Below are 25,771 nucleotides of genomic sequence, written 5' to 3' on the forward strand. Positions count from 1 at the left end.
CGTCGTCACTGGAGTAATAGCTACTACCGATCCATGTGTCTATGTTCGACTTGTTTTGTCTTCATTGGTCACATTTGGAATGCCGACTGCAAGCCAGGCCTATTCGCCCAACATTAGTGCCCGACCTCACTAATGGTCTTGTGGCAGAATGGAAGCAAGTCTCTGCAGCAATGTTCCAACATATAGTGGAAAGCCTTCCCAGAAGAGTGGAGGCTGTTACAGCAGCAAAGGGGGGACCAACTCTATATTAATGCCCATGATTTTGTAATGATATGTTCGATCATGTGTCCACATACTTTTGGTCATGTAGTGTAAGTGTTTAAAGAATATAACAAATGAAACAAAAAATGACTTATGTTATAAAAATGAAAATAAAGTTGTCCTCCATTGAGGGGGGATGGTAGCGGTATAAAATGTGTTACACTCAGTCTGGTACAGTGTAAACATTATATCGGTCCTCCTATAACACTTTGGTGCTTAGCAACCTTATCAAACAGCTCTACAATTATGCCACCTGCCAAGTACAGTAGGTGAGAGAAATACGCTTTTTGAGAGAAATAAGCTTTTTGTGCGTATGGAACATTTCTGGGATCTTTTATTTCAGCTCATAAAACACGAGACCAACACTTTACACGTTGCATTTATATTTTTGCTCAGTATATATTATTATTATTGTGTGTCTGTGTGTGGGAGAGGGTGGGGTTATGTCCTCCTCACGTTAACTTTTCCTTGGAACAGGATGTTTGTCAAATATAAATAGCTCATTCATAATTATTTTATGAGGGTTGAAAGCTGTTTGCAGGGCTACTGTATATAAGGGGAAAAGTCTGTGTTCAACCAAACTGCAACCAAACGTATACCGTCGCTCTACAGAGACATCATGAGAGCCACTGCAGCCGTTCTACTGGTCCTCTGTCTCCTGGCCATCAGTCATGGTAAGTTACCATCATCTGAAAAATTATTTTACAGGCAGCTCTACACTAAACTTGGAATTGATCATCAAGTTGGCTCCATAATTTCATCCTCCTTTTTGCTGGTGTACTCTACTTGTCTTTCATCTGGTGTCTCCATAGCATGGGACTGACAGCCTGTAGTGGATATATATAATCTGATGCAGTTCGATGCAGGACTGGGGCAAGTGGTTGCAACAAACACAAGTCAAATTCCCTACTACCTGGTAGGTGATAAATGGATCCGCCTGCCTGGTTCCCTGAAGCATATCACTGTAGGACCAGCAGGGATCTGGGGTGTCAACAGCGGAAACATCATCTACAAGTATGTGGCCGGTAACTGGGAGCAATATGCAAGTAAGTGGAGAGCATTACTCAATTATGAATCCAGAGGACACCTACTTCTTAGCTTTCCTGATACCATCAGGGTAAATTATTCACGTTCAACATTATGTCATTGTACTGTAAGTCATTTGGCAGTACTCACATATGCGTAGTCCTTGTTTGCTTGTCTGTCTCTGTGGTCTTCAGTCAGTGTGAAGCAGGTGGATGCTGGGGGTGACGAGTTTATTGTGGGGGCCACTATGGACGATACTCCATTCTGTGTGACAAGTAGTACCATAGTTGGCATCATGGGACAAGACTCACGCTATCATGGGACAAGATTGGCAGGAAGTGTGAAGTACCTCAGTTGTGGACCCTTTGGGTGCTGGGCAGTCAACAAGAATGATGAAATCTATTTAATGAGTGTAAGATCTGGGAAAGAGTGTGAGATCTGGAGTAGAGTGGTAGAGTATGGAGAGTGTCAGTTATTTTAAAACTGTTTCATATTATAACTGTTAAAATTGTCCTAAAACCCTGATTGACTATGTTGTTTTCAGAATGTGAACAAAGACACCTGTCAAAACAAGGGGTGGAGTCACATTGACGGCAAGCTTTCCATGATTGAGGTGGCAACTGATGGTAGTGTCTTTGGGGTCAACTCTGAAGGCCAAGTTTATACCAGGTAAGGTTGCTACTTGTATGGTTCCATCCTTTCCCCCCTCAACATTAGTAACTTTAAAATGACTTGTAATTAGAACTTATAATAATAATGATATATCTTTATGAATAACTCTGACCCTTACTGTACATGCTTTGTGAAGCGATTTCTACCAAAATTAAAACAGACGCATAAATAAAATCTGTAAAATATAGTCAGATCTAAACTTATAAGACTTATAAAGAAATGTGTGAACAGTTTATGGTACATTTTGAAAAGGTTGGATATCCTTTAAAGCTACAGTTTGGGATTCAAAATAACAACTACACGGTCACCCCACCGCTTGTTTTGGTAAACAGCTGATGTCACGCCCTGGCTCGGGGGACTCTTAAATGTTGAGCCAGGGTGTGGAATTTCTGTTACATTTTCTATGTTTTCGTTCTAGATCGTTTAGATCTATGTTGGCCAGGGTGGTTCCCAATCAGAGGCAGCTGTAGCTCGTTGTCTCTGATTGGGGACCATACTTAGGCAGCCTGTTTTCACTAGTTTATTGTGGGATCTTGTTCCGTTTGGTTTGGTGTGTATAACCTAGGACTTCACGTATCGTTTGGGTTGTTGTTTTGTTTCGTGTGCAGTGCGGTAAATAAAATGTACGCTTATCACGCTGCGCCTTGGTCCGAGTCTTCCTGTAACGATCGTGACAGAAGATCCCATTAAAAAAGGACCAAGCAGCGTGCCCAGGAGGAGAAGATGGCGATGTCCCAGGTGGACCAATGGTGGTCTTGGGAGGACATATTCGCGGGCAGAGGGCCAACCCCAATAAAAAAAATTGGGGGGGCACACGCCGTGGACGACGGGGCTGCTGGAGGCAGCTACAGGGCGAATCGGCGGACTAGGAGAGGAGGCCACCAGGTTATGGGGGCTATTGGTTACGAGGGAGAAGGAGTGTAGAGGCACGGCGAGAGGAACTGGTTAGGCAGCAGAGGGAGCGGAGGTTTATGAGGAAACCCAGTCCTGCTCCTCGCACCAAGCAAGTGGTGTGTGTCACCAGTCCGGTCCGGCCCGTTCCTGATTCCCGCACAAGGCCAGTGGTGTGTGTTCCCAGTCCGGCCCGACCTGTTCCTGTCCCCCGCACCAAGCCTGTGGTACACGTCGTCAGCCCGGTCCGGCCTGTTCCTGTCCCCCGCACCAAGCCTGTGGTGCGCGTCGCCAGCCCGGTCCGGCCTGTTCCTGCTCCCCGCACCAAGCCTGTGGTGCGCGTCGTCAGCCCGGTCCGGCCTGTTCCTGCTCCCCGCACCAAGCCCGTGGTGCGCGTCGCCAGCCCGGTCCGGCCCGTTCCTGCTCCCCGCACCAAGCCAGTGGTGCGCGTCGCCAGCCCGGTCTGGCCCGTTCCTGCTCCCCGCACCAAGCCAGTGGTGCGCGTCGTCAGCCCGGTCCGGCCCGTTCCTGCTCCCCGCACCAAGCCAGTGGTGCGGCGTCGTCAGCCCGGTCCGGCCCGTTCCTGCTCCCCGCACCAAGCCAGTGGTGCGCGTCACCAGCCCGGTCCGGCCCGTTCCTGCTCCCGCGCACCAAGCCAGTGGTGCGGCGTCGTCAGCCCGGTCCGGCCCGTTCCTGCTCCCCGCACCAAGACAGTGGTGCGCGTCGTCAGCCCGGTCCGGCCCGTTCCTGCTCCCCGCACCAAGCCAGTGGTGCGCGTCGTCAGCCCGGTCCGGCCCGTACTGTCACGCCCTGGCTCGGGGGACTCTTAAATGTTGAGCCAGGGTGTGGAATTTCTGTTCAATTTTCTATGTTTTCGTTCTAGATCGTTTAGATCTATGTTGGCCAGGGTGGTTCCCAATCAGAGGCAGCTGTAGCTCGTTGTCTCTGATTGGGGACCATACTTAGGCAGCCTGTTTTCACTAGTTTATTGTGGGATCTTGTTCCGTTTGGTTTGGTGTGTATAACCTAGGACTTCACGTATCGTTTGGTTTGTTGTTTTGTTTCGTGTGCAGTACGGTAAATAAAATGTACGCTTATCACGCTGCGCCTTGGTCCGAGTCTTCCTGTAACGATCGTGACAGCTGAGATATGTAGCTAGAGAAATGTAACCACTCTCGAATTCATAGATGGCGCCAATAATGCAAGAACAGATCATCCATGATTAAAAAAACATACACTGTTCATTGAAATAACATTTGTCCAGGTCCTGAGGCAGCAGTCCAGTCCTGAGGCAGCAAAGCATCCCCAAACCATCACACCACCACCACCATGCTTGACCTTTGGTATGGTGTTTTTACTGTGGAATGCAGTGTTTGGTTTTCGCCAGGCATTACTGGAACCATGTCGTCCAAAAAGTTATACTTTTGAATCATCTGTCCATAGAACGTTCTTCCAAGAGTCTTGATGATCCTCCAGGTGCTTTTTGGCAAACTTGAGTCAACTTTTTGGATGAGATGGGTCCCATTATGCCTGGCGAAAACCAAACAATGCATTCCACAGTAAAAACACCATACCAAAGGTCAAGCATGGTGGTGGTGGTGTGATGGTTTGGGGATGCTTTGCTGCCTCAGGACCTGGACGACTTGCCTTAATAGAAGGAACCATGAATTCTGCTCTGTATCAGAGAATTCTACAGGAGAATGTCAGACCATCCGTCTGTGAGCTGAAGCTGAAGCGCAGCTGGGTCATGCAGCAAGACAATGATCCAAAACACACAATCAAGTCTACATGAAAATGGCTAAAAAGCAACAAATTGGAAGTTTTGGAATGGCCTAGTCAAAGTCCAGACCTAATCCCAATTGAGATGTTGTGGCAGGACTTGAAACGAGCAGTTCATGCTTGAAAACCCACACGTTACTGAGTTAAAGCAGTTCTGCATGGAAGAGTGGGCCAAAATTCCTCCACAGCGACGTGAGAGACTGATCAACAACTACAGGAAGCATTTGGTTGGAGTCATTGCAGCTAACGGTGGCACAACCAGTTATTGAGTGTAAGGGGGCAATTACTTTTTCACACAGGGGAATTGGGTGTTGCATAACTTTGTTTATGAAATAAATGAAATAAATATGTAATTGTTGTGTTATTTGTTCACTTATGTTCCCTTTATCTAATATTAGGTTTTGGTTGAAGATCTGATAACATTCAGTATCACAAATATGCAAAAGTAGAGAAAATTAGAAAGGGGGCAAATACTTTTTCATAGCACTGTAAGTATTCAACCCTCTGAGTCAATAGATGTCAGAAACACCTTTGGTAGTGATTACAGCTGGGAGTCTTTCTGGTAAGTCTCACAACAGTTGTACATACCTGGATTGTGCAATATTTGCCCATTATTCTTACAAAAATTATTCAAGCTCTGTCAAGGTGTTGGGGATCATGGCTTGACAGCAGTTGTCAAGTCTTGCCATAGATTATCAGCAGATTTCAGTCAAAACTCTAACTTGGCCACTCAGGATCATCAGCTATGTTCTTGGTAAGCAACTCCAGTGTACATTTGGCTTTGTGTTGCAGGTTACTGTCCTGCTGAAAGGTGAATTCCTCTCCCGTTATTTCCTGTGCTTATCTCCATCCCATTTCTTTTCATGCTGAAAAACAGTTTTTGCCGATGTCAAGCATACCCATACCATGATGCAGCCACCACCATGCTTGTAAATAGGGGGGCAATTTACTCAGCGATGTGTTGTGTTGGATTTCCCCAAACATAAGGATTTGCATTAAGGCCAAAAAATGTATTCCTTTGCTGTGTTTTTTGCAGTGTTACTTTAGTGAATTGTTGCATACATATGCATGTTTTGTATTCTGTATATTTGTATTCTTCTTTTCACTCTGTCATTTAAGTCATTATTGTGGAGTCACTACAACGTTGATCAATGCTCAGTTTTCTCCCATCACAGCCATTGAACTCTGTAGCTGTTTTAAAATCACCAATTGCCTCATGGTGACATCCCTGAGGAGTTTCCTTCCTGCCCTGCAGCTCAGTTCAGAAGGACGACTGTATAGTTGATGTGTCTGGGTGGTTTAATACATAATCCACAGCATAATTCTTAACTTGACCATGCTTAAAGAGATATTCAATGTCTGATTTGTTATTGTTACCCACCTACCAATCACTGCCCTTCTTTATGAGGCTTTTGAAAAGCTCCCTGGTCTGTGTAGTTGAATCTGTGCTTGAAATGCAATACTTGACTGAGGGACCTTACAGATGTTGTATGTATGGGGGACTATATTTTAGTTATTTAATTGTTATTCATTTGTAGAATTGTCTTTTCACTTTGACATGATGAGTATTTTCTTTCTTTCCCTGATAAAATGTAAACGACTAAAGTACTCAAATAAGAAAACCCTGGCTGACTAATGGTATTATTAAATCCCTTTCTTTTAAGAACAAATTATACAACCCCCTCTCAAACCCCATTCCATACAACCCTGAGAGATTCAAAACATACAGAAACAAACTAAATCTAATTATTAAAACAACCAAAAAGTATACTATGCCAGTGGAATATCAAAGCATAAGACCTATATGAGAGAACTATGGGGCACTATCAACGAAATCCTTAATACTTCTGATCCAAAAATAGACAAGTTCAATCTGTTTTTCACAGAAATTGGGCCTACATCAGCAGACATAATTCTATTCAATAGAGAATTCCATCAGAAAAACAATATTCCAGACCCCATGTCTCCACCGTGTATGGTTCAAACATTACAGGTGATTTACTCTTGAGAATTAACTGCAATAGAGAATGCTGGGAAATATGACAATGATGGGCATGGTCAGACCAGCTTGACCAACATAGACCAGCTTGGTCCCCAGCATACCAGCATCACCATTATAATGTGTGTCCAAAACACAGTGAAGGCTGGTCACCAGGGTCCAAAACACAGTGAAGGCTAGTCACCAGGGCCAAAACACAGCGATGGCTGGTCCAGTTCTATGTGGAATCAAAAAGTGTTCTCCTATGGGGACAGCCGGAGAAACCCTTTTGGAACCCTTTTTTGTATGGATGAATTTATTAATGAATGAACCTATTTCAAGGCTGTAGTCATGAAGATCCTACCAGGATGCTGTTTGACAAGATCCATTAATGTGTGGAGAATCAAGATCACCAGTGGGCTGGAGTTTCTTTTGTATTTAATTGAGTATACAGTTTTTCTCCATGCACCTGGCATTACGATATGTGTGAGAGTTACACTTTTTTCAAATGGCAGACACACTTAACCAGGAGATTGAAAAAGCAAATTCGTACAGAACTCTAATCATGATAAAAAAACACCTCAGCCAAGATAAATAAGGAAACACTTGAAGACAGCCTTGGAACGCATTTGTTTTCTCAAGGTGTTGTTCCTTCTGACCATGCACAGTAGCGGCACTCTTGGCAGCCATGTTAACTTTAAGAAGGAAATTCAACTAGGAAAAAACTTTGCCACCCCACCCTCCTAGATGACCTGTGACTAAAGCAGCGTTTCCCAAACTTGGTCCTAGGGACCCCAAGGGGTTTTGTTTTTTGCCCTAGCACTACACAGCTAATTCAAATAATCAAAGTTTGATGACTAGTTCATTATTTGAATCAGCTGTGTAGTGGTAGGGCAAAAACCAAAACGTGCACCCCTTTGGGTCCCCAGGACCGGGTTTGGGAAACACTGGACTAAATGCTATAATGCAGGGGTAGGCAACCCAGGTCCTGGAGTGCCATAGGTACTTCATGTTTTTGATTTAACCGACATGGAAGACCAGGTGCCTCATTCATCAACCGTGCTCAGGCACAAATCTGTGCGTAAACCATGCATTTCCATGCAGTGTGAGATTTATCAATATGAAGGTTTGCTTGAGAGCGTGTGTAAATATAGGCACAACCATGACCATTCCTAGGCACAGTGCCAAGTGTTGGGATAAGGGAACTGCTTGTGAAGCGTTTAAATGGGAAAATATAAGTTGAAAATGTGTGATATTGTGAGAGTAGGCCTAATCATTTAATCATTTTAAAATGTAATTGTATTTCCATTGTGAATTCATGCAACACACCTTGACAGGTGCCAGTCAAACGTTTGGACACACCTACTCATTCAAGGGTTTGTCTTTATTTTTACTATTTTCTACATTGTAGAATAATAGTGAAGACATCAAAACTATGAAATAACACATATGGAATCATGTAGTAACCAAAAAGTGTTTAAACTAATCAAAATATATTTTAATATTTTAGATTCTTCAAAGTAGCCACCCTTTACCTTGATGACAGCTTTGCACACTCTTGGCATTATCTCAACCAGCTTCACCTGGAATTCTTTGCCAACAGTCTTTAAGGAGTTCCCACATATGTTGAGCACTTGTTGGCTGCTTTTCCTTCACTCTGCGGTCCAACTCATCCCAAACCATCTTTATTGGGTTGAGGTCAGGTGATTGTGGAGGCCACGTCATCTGATGCAGCACTTCATCACTCTCCTTCTTGGTCAAATAGCCCTTACACAGCCTGGAGGTGTGTTGGGTTATTGTCCTGTTGAAAAACAAATGATAGTCCGACTAAGCCCAAACCAGATGGGATGGCGTATCGCTGCAGAATGCTGTGGTTGCCATGCTTGTTAAGTGTGCCTTGAATTCGAAGTAAATCACTGACAGTGTCACCAGCAAAGCACCCTCACATCATCACACCTCCTCCTCCATGCTTCACGGTGGGAACCACACATGCAGAGATCATCTGTTCACCTACTCTGCGTCCCACAAAGACACGGTGGTTGGAACCAGAAATCTCACATTTGGACTCATCAGACCAAAGGACAGATTTCCACCGGTCTAATGTCCATTGCTCGTGTTTCTTGGCCCAAGCAAGTCTATTCTTATTGGTGTTCTTTAGTAGTGGTTTCTTTGCAGCAATTTGACCATGAAGGCATGATTCACGCAGTCTCCTCTGAATAGTTGATGTTGAGATGTGTCTGTTACTTGAACTCCGTGAAGCATTTATTTTGGCAGCAAATTCTGAGGCTGGTACCTCTAAAGAACTTATCCTTTGCAGCAGAGGTAACTCTGGGTCTTCCTTTCCTGTGGCGGTCCTCATGAGAGCCAGTTTCATCATAGCGCTTGATGGTTTTTGTCACTGCACTTGAAGAAACTTTCAAAGTTCTTGAAATTTTCCAGATTGACTGACCTTCATGTCTAAAAGTAATGATGGACTGTCATTTCTCTTTGCTTATTTGAGCTGTTCTTGCCATAATATGGACTTGGTCTTCTACCAAATAGGGCTATCTTCTGTATACCAACCAACCTTACCTTACAACACAACTGATTGGCTCAAACGCTTTAAGAAGGAGAGAAATTCCACAAATTAACTTTTAACAAGGCACACCTGTTAATTGAAATGCATTCCAGGTGACTACCTCATGAAGCTGGTTGAGAGAATGCCAAGAGTGTGCAAAGCTGTCATCAAGGCAAAGGTGGCTGCTTTGAAGAATCTCAAATATAAAATATATTTCAATTTGTTTAACACTTTTGTCACGACTTTCTCCGAAGCTGCCTCCTCTCCTTGTTCGGGCAGGCTTTGGCATTCGTCATCACCGGTCTTCTAGCCACTGACGCTCCTCATCTCATCATTCCATTTCTTTTGTCTTGTTTATTACACACACCTGGTTTCAATTCCCCTCATCAGTACCTGTATACTGTTAAAGTCGGAAGTTTACATACACCTTAGCCAAATACATTTAAACTCAGTTTTTCACAATTCGTGACATTTAATCCTAGTAAAAATTCCCTGTCTTAGGTCAGTTAGGATCACCACTTTATTTTAAGAATGTGAAATGTCAGAATAATAGTAGAGAGAAAGATTTATTTCAGCTTTTATTTCTTTCATCACATTCCCAGTGGGTCAGAAGTTTACATACACTCAATTAGTATTTGGTAACATTGACTTTAAATTGTTTAACTTGGGTCAAACGTTTCGGGTAGCCTTCCACAAGCTTCACACAATAAGTTGGGTGAATTTTGGCCCATTCCTCCAGACAGAGCTGGTGTAACCAGCTGTAGTCAGGTTTGTAGGCCTCCTTGCTCGCACACGCTTTTTCAGTTCTACCCACACATTTTCTATAGGATTGAGGTCAGGGCTTTGTGATGGCCACTCCAATACCTTGACTTTGTGGTCCTTAAGCCATTTCGCCACAACTTTGGAAGTGTGCTTGGGGTCATTGTCCATTTGGAAGACCCATTTGCGACCAAGCTTTAACTTCCTGACTGATGTCTTGAGATGTTGCTTCAATATATCCACATAATTGTCCTTCCTCATGATGCCATCTATTTTGTGAAGTGCACCAGTCCCTCCTGCAGCAAAGCACCCACACAGCATGATGCTGCCACCCCCGTACTTCACGGTTGGGATGGTGTTCTTCGGCTTGCAAGCATCCCCTTTTTCTTCCAAACATAACGATGGTCATTAAGGCCAAACAGTTCTATTTTTGTTTCATCAGACCAGAGGACATTTCTCCAAAAAGTACGATCTTTGTCCCCATGCGCAGTTGCAAACCGTAGTCTGTCTTTTTTATGGCTGTTTTGGAGCAGTGGCTTCTTCCTTGCTGAGCGGCCTTTCAGGTTATGTCGATATAGGACTTGTTTTACTGTGGATATAGATACTTTTGTACCTGTTTTCTCCAGCATCTCACAAGGTTCTTTGCTGTTGTTCTGGGATTGATTTGCACTTTTCGCACCAAAGTACGTTCATCTCTAGGAGACAGAACGCATCTCCTTCCTGAGCGGTATGAAGGCTGCGTGGTCCCATGGTGTTTATACTTGCGTACTATTGTTTGTACAATGAACGTGGTACCTTCAGGCGTTTGGAAATTGCTCCCAAGGATGAACCAGACCTGTGGAGGTCTAAATTTTTTTTCTTTGGTCTTGGCTGATTTCTTTTGATTTTCCCATGATGTCAAGCAAAGAGGCACTGAGTTTGAAGGTAGGCCTTGAAATACATCCACAGGTATACCTCCAATTGACTCAAATTATGTCAATTAGCCTATCAGAAGCTTCTAAAGCCATGACATCATTTTCTGGAATTTTCCAAGCTGTTTAAAGGCACAGTCAACTTAGTGTATGTAAACATCTGACCCACTGGAATTGTGATACAGTGAATTATAAGTGAAATAATCTGTCTGTAAACAATTGTTGGAAAAATGACTTGTGTCATGCACAAAGTACATGTCCTAACCGACTTGCTAAAACTATCGTTTGTTAACAAGAAATTCGTGGAGTGGTTGAAAAACGAGTTTTAATGACTCCAACCTAAGTGTATGTAAACTTCCGACTTCAACTGTAAGTGTTCCCTCTGCCCCCTTGTCTTTGTGTGTGATTGTTTAATGTGGAGGTTAGTTTAGCTCGGTGGAGCGCTTGTATTTTGTATCGCTGGGATATTCACCTGTGTGCCTTGTTATTTCCGCACTGGAGTGTTTGACGCATTGCTGCGTACAGCTGTGTCAACGGAATAAACCTTTTATTCTGTGATTTACCTTCCTGCGCCAGACTCCTTCAAATCACATCACCACAGAATCACACACCCGCCACGGAGTCAGCAGGAGAAGAGCCCATGCCTGGAGTCGTGGCACGGGTCCACGAGCATTCCAGGATGCTAGACAGCTTGTGAAAAGCGATGGATCAGGTTCTCAAGGTCATCCAATGCCTGGAGAGGAGAGGACCCGACCCGTCGGGACCAGCTGAGTGACCAGATCCGGCCACCCACACTCCAGCACCCTGAGGGATTCATCTATCCCGACCGAAGGAGTTTGACGGGATTCCTCCTGCAGCTGGACCTCTACTTCGTGGACATCACCCCGGCTCCATCGGAGCGGGAGAAGGTGTCCGCCCTCGTCTCCTGCCTCCCGGGGAAAGCACTGATGTGGACCAACGCGGTCTGGAGAGAAGGAGGAACTGCGTTGGACAACTACACCCGCCCGAAGGACGAGAGGTGGGCGAGCGTCTGGTCCAACTGATGCAGGGGACTTGGACCGCGCAGGACTTCGCCCTGGAGTTTCGGACCCTAGCGGCTGGGTCTGGGTGGAATGAGCGGGCCCTGATCGACGGATTCCGGTCCAGCCTGCGAGAGGACGTCTGAAGGGAGCTAGCCTGCCGGGATGCCATGTTAACCTTCGACCAGCTGGTGGACATGGCCATCCGTTTGGACAACCTGCTGGCTGCTAGAGGACGTCCTGGGTGTGGCCTGCCCATTTAAACGATCCGGGAGAACGGAGTAGGACAGCTTCAGTGTTACTCTTGTGGCAGAAGAGGACATTATACTGCACGCTGTCGTCAGGGTTCATCTGGGTCTGGAGGCGGCAGTGAGGGCACTCTCGCATCACCCCAGGTAGGGCAAACCCACACTCGGTCAGAGCCCTCTTCTGCACACTGCACCATACACGTCACCTTCCCTGACTACCTCGTAGTTTCTCAGTGTAAGGCGCTGGTCAATTCAGGCGTAGCTGGGAACTTTATGGACAGGTCGTTAGCTCTAAGTCTAGGTATTCCATTGGTTCCCCTATCCACTCCACTGCCCATCAAAGCACTTTGACAGTCAACCATTAGGGTCAGGGTTCGTTAGGGAAGTTACAGCACCAGTCACGATGGTTACCCAAAGGACCCATAGAGAGCACGTCACATTTGTTATTATTTTGTCCCCTGATTTCCCTGTTGTGTTGGGTCTTCCCTGGCTAGCACTACACAACCCCACCTTTTCATGGCAGAGGGTTCTCACGGGGTGGTCGCGAGAGTGTCAGGGTAGGTGCCTAGCTGTAGATGCAAGTAGATGCTGTGCCTCCCAGGAGTCATGTATATCTCCTGTCGCAGGCTGAAATGGAGGCGATGGACACATACGTCTCCGAGTCCTTGCACCAGGGGTTCATACATCCCTCCACATCGCCCGCCTCCTCAAGTTTATTTTTTGTGAAGAAGACTGAGGTCTGCGCCCGTGCATTGATTACCGAGCATTGAACAAGGGGACAATACGTTATAGTTATCCTCTGCCCCTCATCCCATCTGGGATCGAGTCAATGCATGGGGCGCGTTTTTTCACAAAATTAGATCACCGGAGTGCGTATAACCTGGTGCGTGTCCGAGAGGGAGACGGATGGAAGACAGCATTCAGCACAACCACGGGGCATTACGAATACCTATTGATCGCCTCCATTTCAGCCTGCGACAGGAGATATACATGACTCCTGGGAATACATGACTCACTGAGAAGACAGCGCCGGAGAAGATGGCTGCCGTTTTACAGCCCTCTAACCAATTGTACTATTATGTGTGTTTTTCCGCGTTATTTGTAATTTATTTTGTACATAATGTTTCTGCCATCGTCTCTTATAACCAAAGAGAGCTTCTGGATATCAGGACAGCGATTACTCACCTCGTATTGGACGAAGATTTTTTCTTCAACGAGGCGTTCGCGAAGGATATCCTACAGACACCCTACAAGGCCCAGATCCCCGTCATTCGCGTGAGGAAGAGACGGAGATATCGTGGACGCAGATCCGGGTGCCTTGTAAGGATCCGACGGCGAGCGAGTAAACTGCCTCTCCCATCAATCCTATTAGCCAACGTTCAATCTTTTGAGAATAAAATTGACGATTTAAGATTACGGTTATCCTACCAACGGGACATTAAAAACTGTAATATCTTATGTTTCACGGAGTCGTGGCTGAACGACAACAATGATAACATTCAGCTAGCAGGCTATACGCTACATCGACAGGATAGAACGGCAGACTCCGGTAAGACAAGGGGTGGCGGTCTGTGTATATTTGTAAACAACAGCTGGTGCACAAAATCAAATACTAAGGAAGTCTCGAGGTTTTGCTCGCCTGAGGTAGAGTATCTTATGATAAGCTGTAGACCACACTATTTACCAAGAGAGTTTTCATCTATATTTTTCATAGCTGTCTATTTACCACCACAAACCAATGCTGGCATTAAGATTGCACTGAATGAGTTGTACAAGGCCATTAATCAACAGGAAAACGCTCATCCAGATGCAGCGCTCCTAGTAGCCGGGGACTTTAATGCAGGGAAACTTAAATCCGTTCTACCTAATTTCTACCAGCATGTTAAATGTGCAACCAGAGGGAAAAAAAACTCTAGACCACCTTTACTCCACACACAGAGACGCATACAAAGCTCTCCCTCGCCCTCCATTTGGCAAATCTGACCATAACTCTATCCTCCTGATTCCTGCTTATAAGCAAAAACTGAAGCAGGAAGCACCAGTGATTCGGTTAATAAAAAAGTGGTCAGATGACGCAGATGCTAAGCTACAGGACTGTTTTGCTAGCACAGACTGGAACATGTTCCGGGATTCTTCAGACAGCATTGAGGAGTACACCACATCAGTCACTGGCTTCATCAATAAGTGCATCGATGATGTCGTCCCCACAGTGACCGTACGTACATACCCCAACCAGAAGCCATGGATTACAGGAAACATCCGCACTGAGCTAAAGGGTAGAGCTGCCGCTTTCAAGGAACGGGACTCTAACCCGGACGCTTATAAGAAATCCCGCTATGACCTCCGACGAACCATCAAACAGGCAAAGAGTCAATACAGGTCTAAGATTGAATCATACTACACTGGCTCTGACGCTCGTCGGATGTGGCAGGGCTTGAAAACTATTACAGACTACAAAGGGAAGCACAGCCGCGAGCTGCCCAGTGACACAAGCCTACCAGACGAGCTAAACCACTTCTATGCTCGCTTCGAGGCAAGCAACACTGAAGCATGCATGAGAGCACCAGCTGTTCCGGACGACTATGTGATCACGCTCTCCGTAGCCGATGTGAGTAAGACTTTTAAGCAGGTCAACATTCACAAGGCCGCAGGGCCAGATGGATTACCAGGACGTGTACTCCGAGCATGTGCTGACCAACTGGCAAGTGTCTTCACTGACATTTTCAACATGTCCCTGACTGAGTCTGTAATACCAACATGTTTCAAGCAGACCACCATAGTCCCCGTGCCCAAGAACTCTAAGATAACCTGCCTAAATGACTACCGACCCGTAGCACTGACGTCTGTAGCCATGAAGTGCTTTGAAAGACTGGTCATGGCTCACATCAACAGCATAATCCCAGAAACCCTAGACCCACTCCAATTTGCATACCGCCCCAACAGATCCACAGATGATGCAATCTCTATCGCACTCCACACTGCCCTTTCCCACCTGGACAAGAGGAACACCTACGTGAGAATGCTATTCATTGACTACAGCTCAGCATTCAACACCATAGTGCCCTCTAAGCTCATCACTAAGCTAAGGATCCTGGGACTAAACACCTCCCTCTGCAACTGGATCCTGGACTTCCTGACGGGCTGCCCCCAGGTGGTAAGGGTAGGTAACAACACATCTGCCACACTGATCCTCAACACGGGGGCCCCTCAGGGGTGCGTGCTCAGTCCCCTCCTGTACTCTCTGTTCACCCATGACTGCATGGCCAGGCACGACTCCAACACCATCATTAAGTTTGCCGACGACACAACAGTGGTAGGCCTGATCACCGACAACGATGAGACAGCCTATAGGGAGGAGGTCAGAGATCTGGCCGTGTGGTGCCAGGACAACAACCTCTCCCTCAACGTGACCAAGACAAAGGAGATGATTGTGGACTACAGGAAAAAAAAAGAGGACTGAGCACGCCCCCATTCTCATCGACGGGGCTGTAGTGGAACAGGTTGAGAGCTTCAAGTTCCTTGGTGTCCACATCACCAACGAACTATCATGGTCCAAACACACCAAGACAGTCGTGAAGAGGGCACGACAAAGCCTATTCCCCCTCAGGAGACTAAAAAGATTTGGCATGGGTCCTCAGATCCTCAAAAAATTCTACAGCTGCACCATCGAGAGCATCCTGACTGGTTGCATCACCGCCTGGTATGGCAACTGCTTGGCCTCTGACCGCAAGGCACTACAGAGGGTAGTGCGTACGGCCCAGTACATCACTGGGGCAAAGCTCCCTGCCATCCAGGACCTCTATACCAGGCGGTGTCAGAGGAAGGCCCTCAAAATTGTCAAAGACTCCAGCCACCCTAGTCATAGACTGTTCTCTCTGCTACCGCACGGCAAGCGGTACCGGAGTGCCAAGTCTAGGTCCAAAATACTTCTCAACAGCTTCTACCCCCAAGCCATAAGACTCCTGAACAGCTAATCATGGCTACCCGGACTATTTGCACTGCCCCCCCACCCCATCCTTTTTACGCTGCTGCTACTCTGTTAAGTAAGTATTTATGCATAGTCACTTTAACTCTACCCACATGTACATATTACCTCAACTACCTCAACTAGCCGGTGCCCCCGCACATTGACTCTGCAACGGTACCCCCCTGTATATATAGCCTCCCTACTGTCACTTTATTTTACTGTATATATAGCCTCCCTACTGTCACTTTATTTTACTTCTGCTCTTTTTTTCTCAACACTTTTTTTGTTGTTGTTTTATTCTTACTTTTTTGTTTAAAATAAATGCACTGTTGGTTAAGGGCTGTAAGTAAGCATTTCACTGTAATGTCTGCACCTGTTGTATTCGGCGCATGTGACCAATAAAATTTGATTTGATTTGATTTGATTTGATGCCGTTTGGTTTGATGAATGCTCCATCCGTTTTCCAGTCCTTTGTGAACATGGTATTTCGGGACATGCTTGGTCACGGTGTAGCGGTCTACATCGATGACATTCTGTTATTCCGCTAAGCGCGCCGAGCATGTGTCCCTGGTTCGCAAATTGCTGGGCCAACTGTTGGAAAATGAAATTTATGCCAAGGCAGAGAAGTATCTGTTTTTCAAGCAGTCCGTCTCCTTCCTCAGATACCACATTAACACCTCAGGTGTGGAGATGGAGGGAGATCACATTTCAGCCGTGCGTAATTGGCCAACTCCAGCCACGGTAAAGGAGGTGCAGCACTTTATTGGCATTGCCAACTACTATCGGAGGTTTATCCGGGGCTTTGGCAAGGTCGCAGCTCCCATCAAATCTCTGTTGAAGCGTGGGCCGTCCTGGCTCCGCTGGTCTGCTGAGGCTGACAGGGCCTTCAGTAACCTGAGGGTCTTGTTCACCTCAGCCCCGGTACTGGCCCATCCCGATCCATCACTACCGTTCGTAGTGAAGGTGTATGCGTCCGAGATAGGGATAGGCGCTGTCCTGTCTCAACGCTCGGGCACGCCACCCAAGCTCCGCCCCTGTGCCTTCTTCAACAAGAAGCTCAGCCTGGCGGAGCAGAACTACGAGGTTGGTGATCGGGAGATGTTGGCTGTAGTCCGAGCCCTGACAGTGTGGAGGCACTGGCTCGAGGGGGCGAAACACCCTTTCCTCGTCTGGACGGACCACCGTAACCTGGAGTACATTCGGGCAGTGAGGAGGCTGAACCCTCGCCAGGCCAGGTGGGCCCTATTCTTCACCCGGTTTGAGTTTACTCTGTCATACATCCCGGGTACGAAGAACGTGAAGGCAGACGCACTGTCACGACTGTACGACACAGAGGAGAGGCCCATAGACAGCACCCACATACTCCCGGCCTCCTGCATTGTGGCACCGGTAGTATGGGCGATGGACGCGGACATAAAGCAGGCAGTACGCACAGAGCCATCTCCACCTCAGTGTCCAGCTGGGCTGCAGTACGTGTCGTCTCTTGTCCGTGACCGTCTGATCTATTGGGCCCACACGTCTCCCTCTGGTTACCCAGGTATCGGGGTGCCAGAGGACATAGTGTCTGACCGGGGTCCCCAGTTCACATCCAGGGTCTGGAAGGCGTTCATGGAACGTCTGGGCGTCTCTTCAGCCTGACCTCTGGGTTTCATCCCGAGTATAATGGGCAGGTGAAACGGGTGAATCAAGATGTGGGTAGGTTCCTGCGGTCCTACTGCCAGGACCGGCCGGGGGAGTGGTTGGTGTTCTTGCCATGGGCTGAATATGCCCAGAACTCTCTTCGCCACTCCTCCACTAACCTAACTCCCTTTCAATGTGTCTTAGGTTATCAGCCGTGGCACCGTGGCATCTGAGCCAGACTGAAGCTCCTGCGGTGGATGACTGGTTTCGGCGCGCGGAGGAGACGTGGAACGCTGCTCACGTTCACCTCCAGCACGCTGTGCGTCGCCAGAAAGCCAACGCTGACCGCCACCGCAGTGAGGCCCCGGTTTTTGTACCAGGTGATCGGGTCTGGCTCTCGACCGAGAATCTGCCCCTCCACCTGCCCTGCCGGAAGCTGAGCCTGCGGTTTGTGGGGCCGTTCTGAGGAGAATCAACGAGGTTACATATAGGTTACTACTCCCTCCCGATTACCGTATTAACTCCTTGTTTCATGTGTCTCTCCTCAGGCCGGTGGTGGCTGGTCCGCTCCAGGAGTCTGAGGTGCGGGAGGTCCCTCCGCCCCCTCTGGACATCGAGGGGGGCCCGGCGTACTCCGTTCATTCCATCCTGGATTCGAGGCGTCGGGTGGGGGGCCTTCAGTACCTCGTGGAGTGGGAGGGGTATGGTGTGGAGGAGCGGTGTTGGGTCCCGGTGAGGGATATCCTCGATCCCTCCCTGTTGCGAGATTTCCACCGTTGCTATCCGGCTCGCCCTGCTCCGCGTTCTCCTGGCCGTCCCTGAGGCCTGTGTCGGCATGCTGCTGGAGCTACGCATCAAGGGGGGGGGATGGGGGGGGGGTACTGTCATGACTTCCTCCGAAGCTGCCTCCTCTCCTTGTTCGGGCAGGCTTTGGCGTTCGTCGTCACCGGCCTTTTAGCCACTGCCACTCCTCATCTCGTCATTCCATTTGTTTTGTCTTGTTTATAAGACATTCCCTCTGCTCCCTTGTCTTTGTGTGTGATTGTTTATTGTGGAGGTTAGTTTAGCTCGGTGGAGCGCTTGTATTTTGTATTGCCGGGATATTCACCTGTGTGCCTCGTTGTTTCCAGTGTGCTGTATATTTCCGTGTTTGACGCATTGCTGCGTACCGCTGTGTCAACGGAATAAACCTGTTATTCTGTGATTTACCCTCCTGTGTCCAAACTTTTGACTGGTACTGTATAATTTGACCATATCAGTGCATTTGTTGTGATAATAATCCATATAAAGTACAGTCATTTGTTAAATTAGGCAGGTGTGAAAGTGAAACCATTGTTGAAATACTAAAAAAGACTGAGATAATGGGAAATCCAATGAGAGATAGCTGATCTGCTCTGTTGGTAGGTTTGGCACACAGAGAGTGCGTTTTTAGAGACAGGTGGGACTTTTTTATATCAGAAAGTACAGATTGGTTAATCAGATATCGTTACCCAACTGTCCAACTGTCACCTGTCGTATAGCAACCTGCTGCTCCACCAATATATTGATAAAACTAATCTTGTCCGAGAGAGAATTACACAGTTATCAAAACGTCACACGAAGGTAATCCTACACCAAAACCATACTTAATTTGAAGTGTTTGTAAAATTCACTATCTGAAAATTGTATGGTGGAAAAATTATTGGAACCATTTCTGTGGTTGACCGCTAGGTTTTATGATGCGTCCACTGTGCCGGACTATAAAATGTTGGTGCTTAGCAACCTTATCAAACAACTCTACAAATGTGACTGACCGGCTCGATTCGGTCTTACATAGCAAAATTTGAAATGTTGTTTTTTACATTGGATAAAAGTAGAGACTCAGAGCTAGAAAATGGTATATCATACACTACCATTGAGGAACAATGGGAAAGTAATTCTGCTTTGAAAGTTGATAAGCTTGTAACCTCACTTTTGAGAAAATGGTAAACCTACTGGAGTGCTCTTCTTTGTCTACACCCATTTAGCATCGTTCACACCATCTTCAGCCTTAGCCCCACCCATCTCTTTAAGGATTCACATGTAAGGCCATGTACTAAACAACCAAAGATTTCAAGACTAAAGGCTGGTTTATACTACGTCTATTGACAGTTGTCGCAGTGACATCATGAACATTCTATTGTCGTCTGACATCAAACTTGTCGTTGTCGTTATAAAAAAGTATAAACACAAAAACTACAGGCTGCATGACATCAGCAGCCTGGAGTCCAAAATAGTATAACTAGTGTATTTTAACACCAATAAATCCACCCATTTAAAAATGAATTTAGTGTATGTCAATCTAGCAAACAGGGCAACTAAAAGCAACTTTCTAAACAATGTTTTAGTTTGGTTCTAGCTTGTTAGCTAGCTAGCTAATGTTAATTTAGCTGGTTAGCCAGTTCAAATAATGACCATATCATATGACTATGTCTTCACTGTAGCTCATTTGTCTTCATTATTACAGGAACATAAACTCACAACAAAATCATTATTTACAAGTGAGTGTGACAAAATAAAAGCAGGGCATTACTACTGGAGAATTTTATAACTTGGTCTCATTGGTCTAACGTTATATCCTAATTTGACTTTGGTTCAGGTCATGTTCTTCATATTACCGTCTCTTGTAAACACATACTATATCAAAAAAAGAGTATTTGTCATATGCACAGGATACAGAAGGTGTAGTGAAATGGTTACTTGCATAGTGGAGTCTTTTGTTTAGACATGTAGCTAGCTAACTAAACAATGAACCATAATCGCAACTCATAACGTTACTACCCTGCATTAATCTGCAGGTAGCTAACCAACCAGGTTCAATGCAAATGGCTCTGCGAAACAAATAATATTACTACACAAATCATACACGTAACGTAACTGTACGCTTGAACTTGAAATGAAAACAACTTTCTGACTAAATTAGAAACGTACAATATCTGAAAATGTAGCTAGCTAGACTAGCATTACATGGCTGGACGCTTCTCCCTCTATGTCACGGATGCCATGGTTGCCCTTAGTTTGAAGATGTAATCCGGAGACAGGTGTTGTACACAATAGCCTTCTGTGTGTTCTCTTTTCGACTCCCTCTGCATATTTGCAATCAAACGGCAACATTTTCTCCATCTCCTTAGCTATCATACTCTAATTCCACTGGGCATTCCACTCATTTTGAATCTCGGTCTGCCAGAAAGTGGAGAGCAACACTTTTGCAGTTCTACTACGTGATATCTTTTAAAAAAGCAGCGTTAGAAAGGATTACCTACACATACTGACCAGCTCATGTTTTAGACAGAAGCGTGTTACATGGCAGACTAATCCGAACTCATCTCTCGGCATGTCCAGCCCATCCATTATCTCAGCCAATCATGGCTAGCGGGAAGGTTCCTGTCTTTTTCTGTGGCTAAACCAACTAGTCTCATAATGTAACAATTTTATTTGTATTTACAGATGGCATACAAGTTTGTCATTAAGGCACATGAAAGTTCACATGTTCCAGAAGTCATTTCTTGGCACCACTCCACCAGGGCCCTCACCTCCTCACTGTAGGCTGTCTCGTCATTGTTGGTAATCAAGCCTACTACTGTTGTGTCGTCTGCAAACTTGATAATTGAGTTGGAGGTGTGTGTGGCCACGCAGTCATGGGCGAACAGGGAGTAGAGGAGGGGGCTGAGCACGCATCCTTGTGGGGCCCCTTTGTTGAGGATCAGCGAAGTGGAGGTGTTGTTTCCTACCTTCACCACCTGGGGGCGGCCCGTCAGGAAGTCCAGGACCCAGTTGCACAGGGTGGGGTTCAGACCCAGGGCCCCGAGCTTAATGATGAGCTTGGAGGGTACTACGGTGTTGAAGGCTGAGCTATAGTCAATGAACAGCATTCTTACATAGGTATTCCTCTTGTCCAGATGGGATTGTGCAGTGCGATGGCGATTGCATCATCTGTGGATCTATTGGGGCGGTAAGCAAATTGAAGTGGGTCTAGGGTGTCAGGTAAGGTAGAGTGATATGATCCTTAACTAGCCTCTCAAAGCTCTTCATCATGACAGAAGTGAGTGCTACGGGGTGATAGTAATTTAGTTCAGTTACCTTTGCTTTCTTCAGTACAGGAACAATGGTGGCCATCTTGAAGCAAGTGGGGACAGCAGACTGGCATAGGGAGAGATTGAATATGTCCTTAAACACTCCAGGCAGCTGGTCTGCGCATGCTCTGAGGACGCGGCTAGGGATGCTGTCCTTGGGAGCAGGCCGCGTCGGTGACACTGTGTTATCCTTAAATCGGGCAAAGAAGGTGTTTAGCTTGTCCGGGAGCAAGACGTCGGTGTCCGCGACGTGTCTGGTTTTCCCTTTGTAATCCGTGATTGTCTGTAGACCCTGCCACATACGTCTTGTGTCTGAGCTGTTGAATTGTGACTCCACTTTTTCTCTGTACTGACGTTTTGCCTGTTTGATTGCCTTACGGAGGGAATAACTACACCTCGACCATATTCCCAGTCACCTTTCCATGCAGAGGCTACCCGGAACATATCCCAGTCCGTGTGATCAAAACAATCTTGAAGCATGGATTCCGATTGGTCAGACCAGCTTTGAATCGACCTTAGCACGGGAACTTCCTGTTTGAGTTTCTGCCTATAGGAAGGGAGGATCTGATTTGCCGAATGGAGGGCGGGGGAGGGCCTTGTAGGTATCCCGGAAGGGGGAGTAGCAGTGGTCTAGTTTTTTCCAGCGTGAGTACTACAGTCAATGTGTTGATAGGACTTCGGTAGCGTTTTCCTCAAATTAGCTTTTTTTTAAATCCCCAGCTACAATAAATGCGGCCTCAGGATATGTGTTTCCAGTTTGCATAAAGTCCAGTTTAGTTCCTTGAGGGCCATTGTGGTATCGGCTTGAGGGGGAATATACACGGCTGTGACTATAACCGAAGAGAATTCACTTGGGAGGTAATACGGTCTGCATTTGATTGTGAGGTATTCTAGGTTGGGTGAACAAAAGGACTTATTTCAATACTTATTTCCCTCATTAAAATGCAAATCAATTTATAACATTTTTGACATGCGTTTCTCTGGATTTTTTTATTGTTATTCTGTCTCTCACTGTTCAAATAAACCTACCATTAAAATTATAGACTGATCATTTCTTTGTCAGTGGGCAAACGTACAAAATCAGCAGGGGATCAAATACTTTTTTCCCTCACTGTATGTGAATTGTAATAATCTAGCTAGCCAGTTAGTTAATCAACCAAAACTGACCTAAAACTAATGACCTAAAACTAATGTTATGCAAGGTAGATCAATTCTTTGTCGGTAGCTAGCTACCAATTCTTCGTGACTAGCTAGCTGGCTAAGAGTAGTTGCTATCCAGTTCGCCCTATTGACTTACTATGGGCTTGCAATCTACACACACTACAGTGGGTTTTGTAGGCAGGTAAACATGCCAAAATTAACACAGAATGTATTTATTAACATACACTCAGTGCATACAGTACATAAAACACCCAGTTCGCTTGGCTCTACTTTTCACATTCAATTTCCACATTTGGAGAGGTAACAGACTGGTTAATTTGTCCTAGTTTCTCTATATTAAGATAGAATAGGAGCTGGTGTAGGTTGACTACTTGCAAGCCATTATCAGACTTCTGTAGTAATAGACACACTGTTACGGATACAGGTATCCTGTGTTCTTGTGTGTTTCTCTCCTTCTGCCCTAATCACAGGTGTCCTGTATGTTCCTGATTGGTGGTCGTTGAGGTGTCTGCTGATTGGACCAATCAGTGAACATTCCTGTGAATAGCACCACCTGTTACTCGTTTTGTTCAATCACACATTCCATTTTATAAACACCAGACTTGTGTTTGTTGAGAGAGAGAGACTTTTTGCCATATGTGAGTATGGACACGGTGGTGTCCTGTGTGTTGTGTACGCACTAAGTTGTTGGTTACCCTATTGGTAACATTATTAGAATATATTTCTTTACCTGAGTGTGGATACTGTTGTATCCTGTGTACTTATTTAATTGCTGAGTACCCTGTTTAGTAGTTTTGTGTGTTTTTTGGGAAAAGGGGGGTTTAAGCTAGTTGCCCTTGGGCGTACATTACCCGTAGGAAGAAATCTGTCTATAAACACCAGTTAGACCTGAGCGGACCACCCACTGTATTTTTGTATGGTAGCAGTAGCCTAGCGGTTCTTCAGGCAGGCTAGATCAGTTTAGGGGGTTTTACACTATTGTTTCATTTCTTGGGTCCTGCTCAGCCCTTTTTCCCAAACCCTTACCGTGTGTTCATAAATAAACACTTTGTGTTTGACGGTAGTTCATGGTAGTTGTGTCTTATTTGTTCTCACTATTCCATGCCACACTTATAATTTACATGAATTTATGTTACGGGTCTCATGTCCATCCACCCTAGATGTTTAGAGCCACGGGGTTCGTAACATAAAGTGGGGGGTTCGTCCGGGATCCTATCTATCCCATGCTACTCATGTAAATTAGTTAGTGTCTGGTTCAGTGTTGAGCTTAGCAGCTGTAACTACCTGTTTTTTTTGTGTGTTCAGTAGTCGACGGCTCGTGTTGCTAGTAGGATGGCTACTTTTGAGTTGGAGGCATTTTTGGAAAACCCTACGTGGGAGGTTTTTGATAATTGCCGTAGAGTGGATCTACAGGCTTTGGCTGACCACTTTTCTGTACCCATACCGAGGGGTTTAGTGAAAGCAGAAGTTAGGGAAGTAGTGTTAGCGATATTGTTAAACGAGCGAGTGCTTGAGTTACACGCCGCCTGAGTCTGCTGCTCCTGTAGGGGATGTGGTTGCTGTTCCTGTAAGCCCATCAGTGTCTGAGGACGAGGCTAAGGCTCCAGCCACATTGCCCCGTTATGACCCACTCTCCCCACTGACTGACAGTGATGCCAGGATGGATGTCCGCTCGACACGGCTCCAAATAGAGGCGGAAGAGCGGGCACAAATCAGGCAAGACAAGCTGGAGATGCGTAAAATGGAACTAGAGGCAGAACAGGAGACGCGTAAGATAGAACAGGAGACGCGTAAGCTAGAGGCAGAACAGGAGACGCGTAAGCTAGAGGCAGAACAGGAGACGCGTAAGCTAGAGGCAGAACAGGAGACGCGTAAGATGGAACTGGAGACGCGTAGGCTTGATCAAGAACTGGAGACGCGTAAGATGGAACTGGAGATGCGTAAAATGGAACTAGAGGCAGAAACAGCGAGGTTAGTCTCTGCTCATACTATGCCTGCTAGTGAGCCAGCCTCACCAGCGGTGTCGTCTGCTACATTTGATATTAGTAGACAGATCACCTTGGTACCTGTGTTTAGGGAGTCAGAGGTTGATTCCTATTTCGGTGTGTTTGAGCGTATAGCGGTAGCATTGAAATGGCCCGACGAGGTATGGTGCCTATTACTTCAGTGTAAGCTAACAGGTAAAGCCCAAGAGGTTCTGGCAGCGCTACCTCTTGAAGACAGTTTGAATTATGAAGTGGTCAAAGCTACTGTTCTTCGTGCCTATGAGCTTGTTCCTGAGGCATATCGACAGAGATTTAGGGTCTCATAAAAAGTCTCCTACTCAGACTTATGTGGAGTTTGCTAGAGACAAAGGAAATCTGTTTGACAAATGGCACAGTGCTAGTAAGGTAACTGATTTTACCTCTCTACGGGAGTTAATCTTGTTAGAAGAGTTTAAAAATTGCTTACCGGAACGCATTGTAGTTTATCTGAACGAACAGAAAGTATCCTCACTGTCGGAAGCGTCTGTATTGGCAGACGAGTTTGTGTTGACGCATAAGAGCGTGTTTTCGGCTCGTACGGAGAGCAGGGCTGCGGAGTTGCTAACTTCTAGTCCTAGTCGACCAGCAGTACATCCAGCACGCCCAAAAGATGTGCGTCACTGTTTCTATTGTCATAAGGTGGGACATATAGTTAATGATTGCTTTCTGCTAAAACGCAAACCCGGGGATGCCTCAGCACGCCAGGCCGCCAACGGGTGTTGGGCTGATTCGCACGGTTGTAGGGCCGGAATCAAGACAGAAGCCTCATAGTGAATGTGGGTTGAAAGTCCCTGTCCCAGATCACAG

At 46.1% G+C, this 25,771-nt stretch overlaps 1 pseudogene; it reads left to right on the forward strand.

Annotated features, from left to right (window-relative positions):
• The first annotated feature begins 880 nt into the window (after positions 1-880).
• The window catches only part of LOC121555565, a 36,510-nt pseudogene continuing 11,619 nt past the window's right edge, over positions 881-25,771 (forward strand).

Source organism: Coregonus clupeaformis, unplaced genomic scaffold, assembly GCF_020615455.1.
Source record: "Coregonus clupeaformis isolate EN_2021a unplaced genomic scaffold, ASM2061545v1 scaf0603, whole genome shotgun sequence".
NCBI lineage: Eukaryota > Metazoa > Chordata > Actinopteri > Salmoniformes > Salmonidae > Coregonus > Coregonus clupeaformis.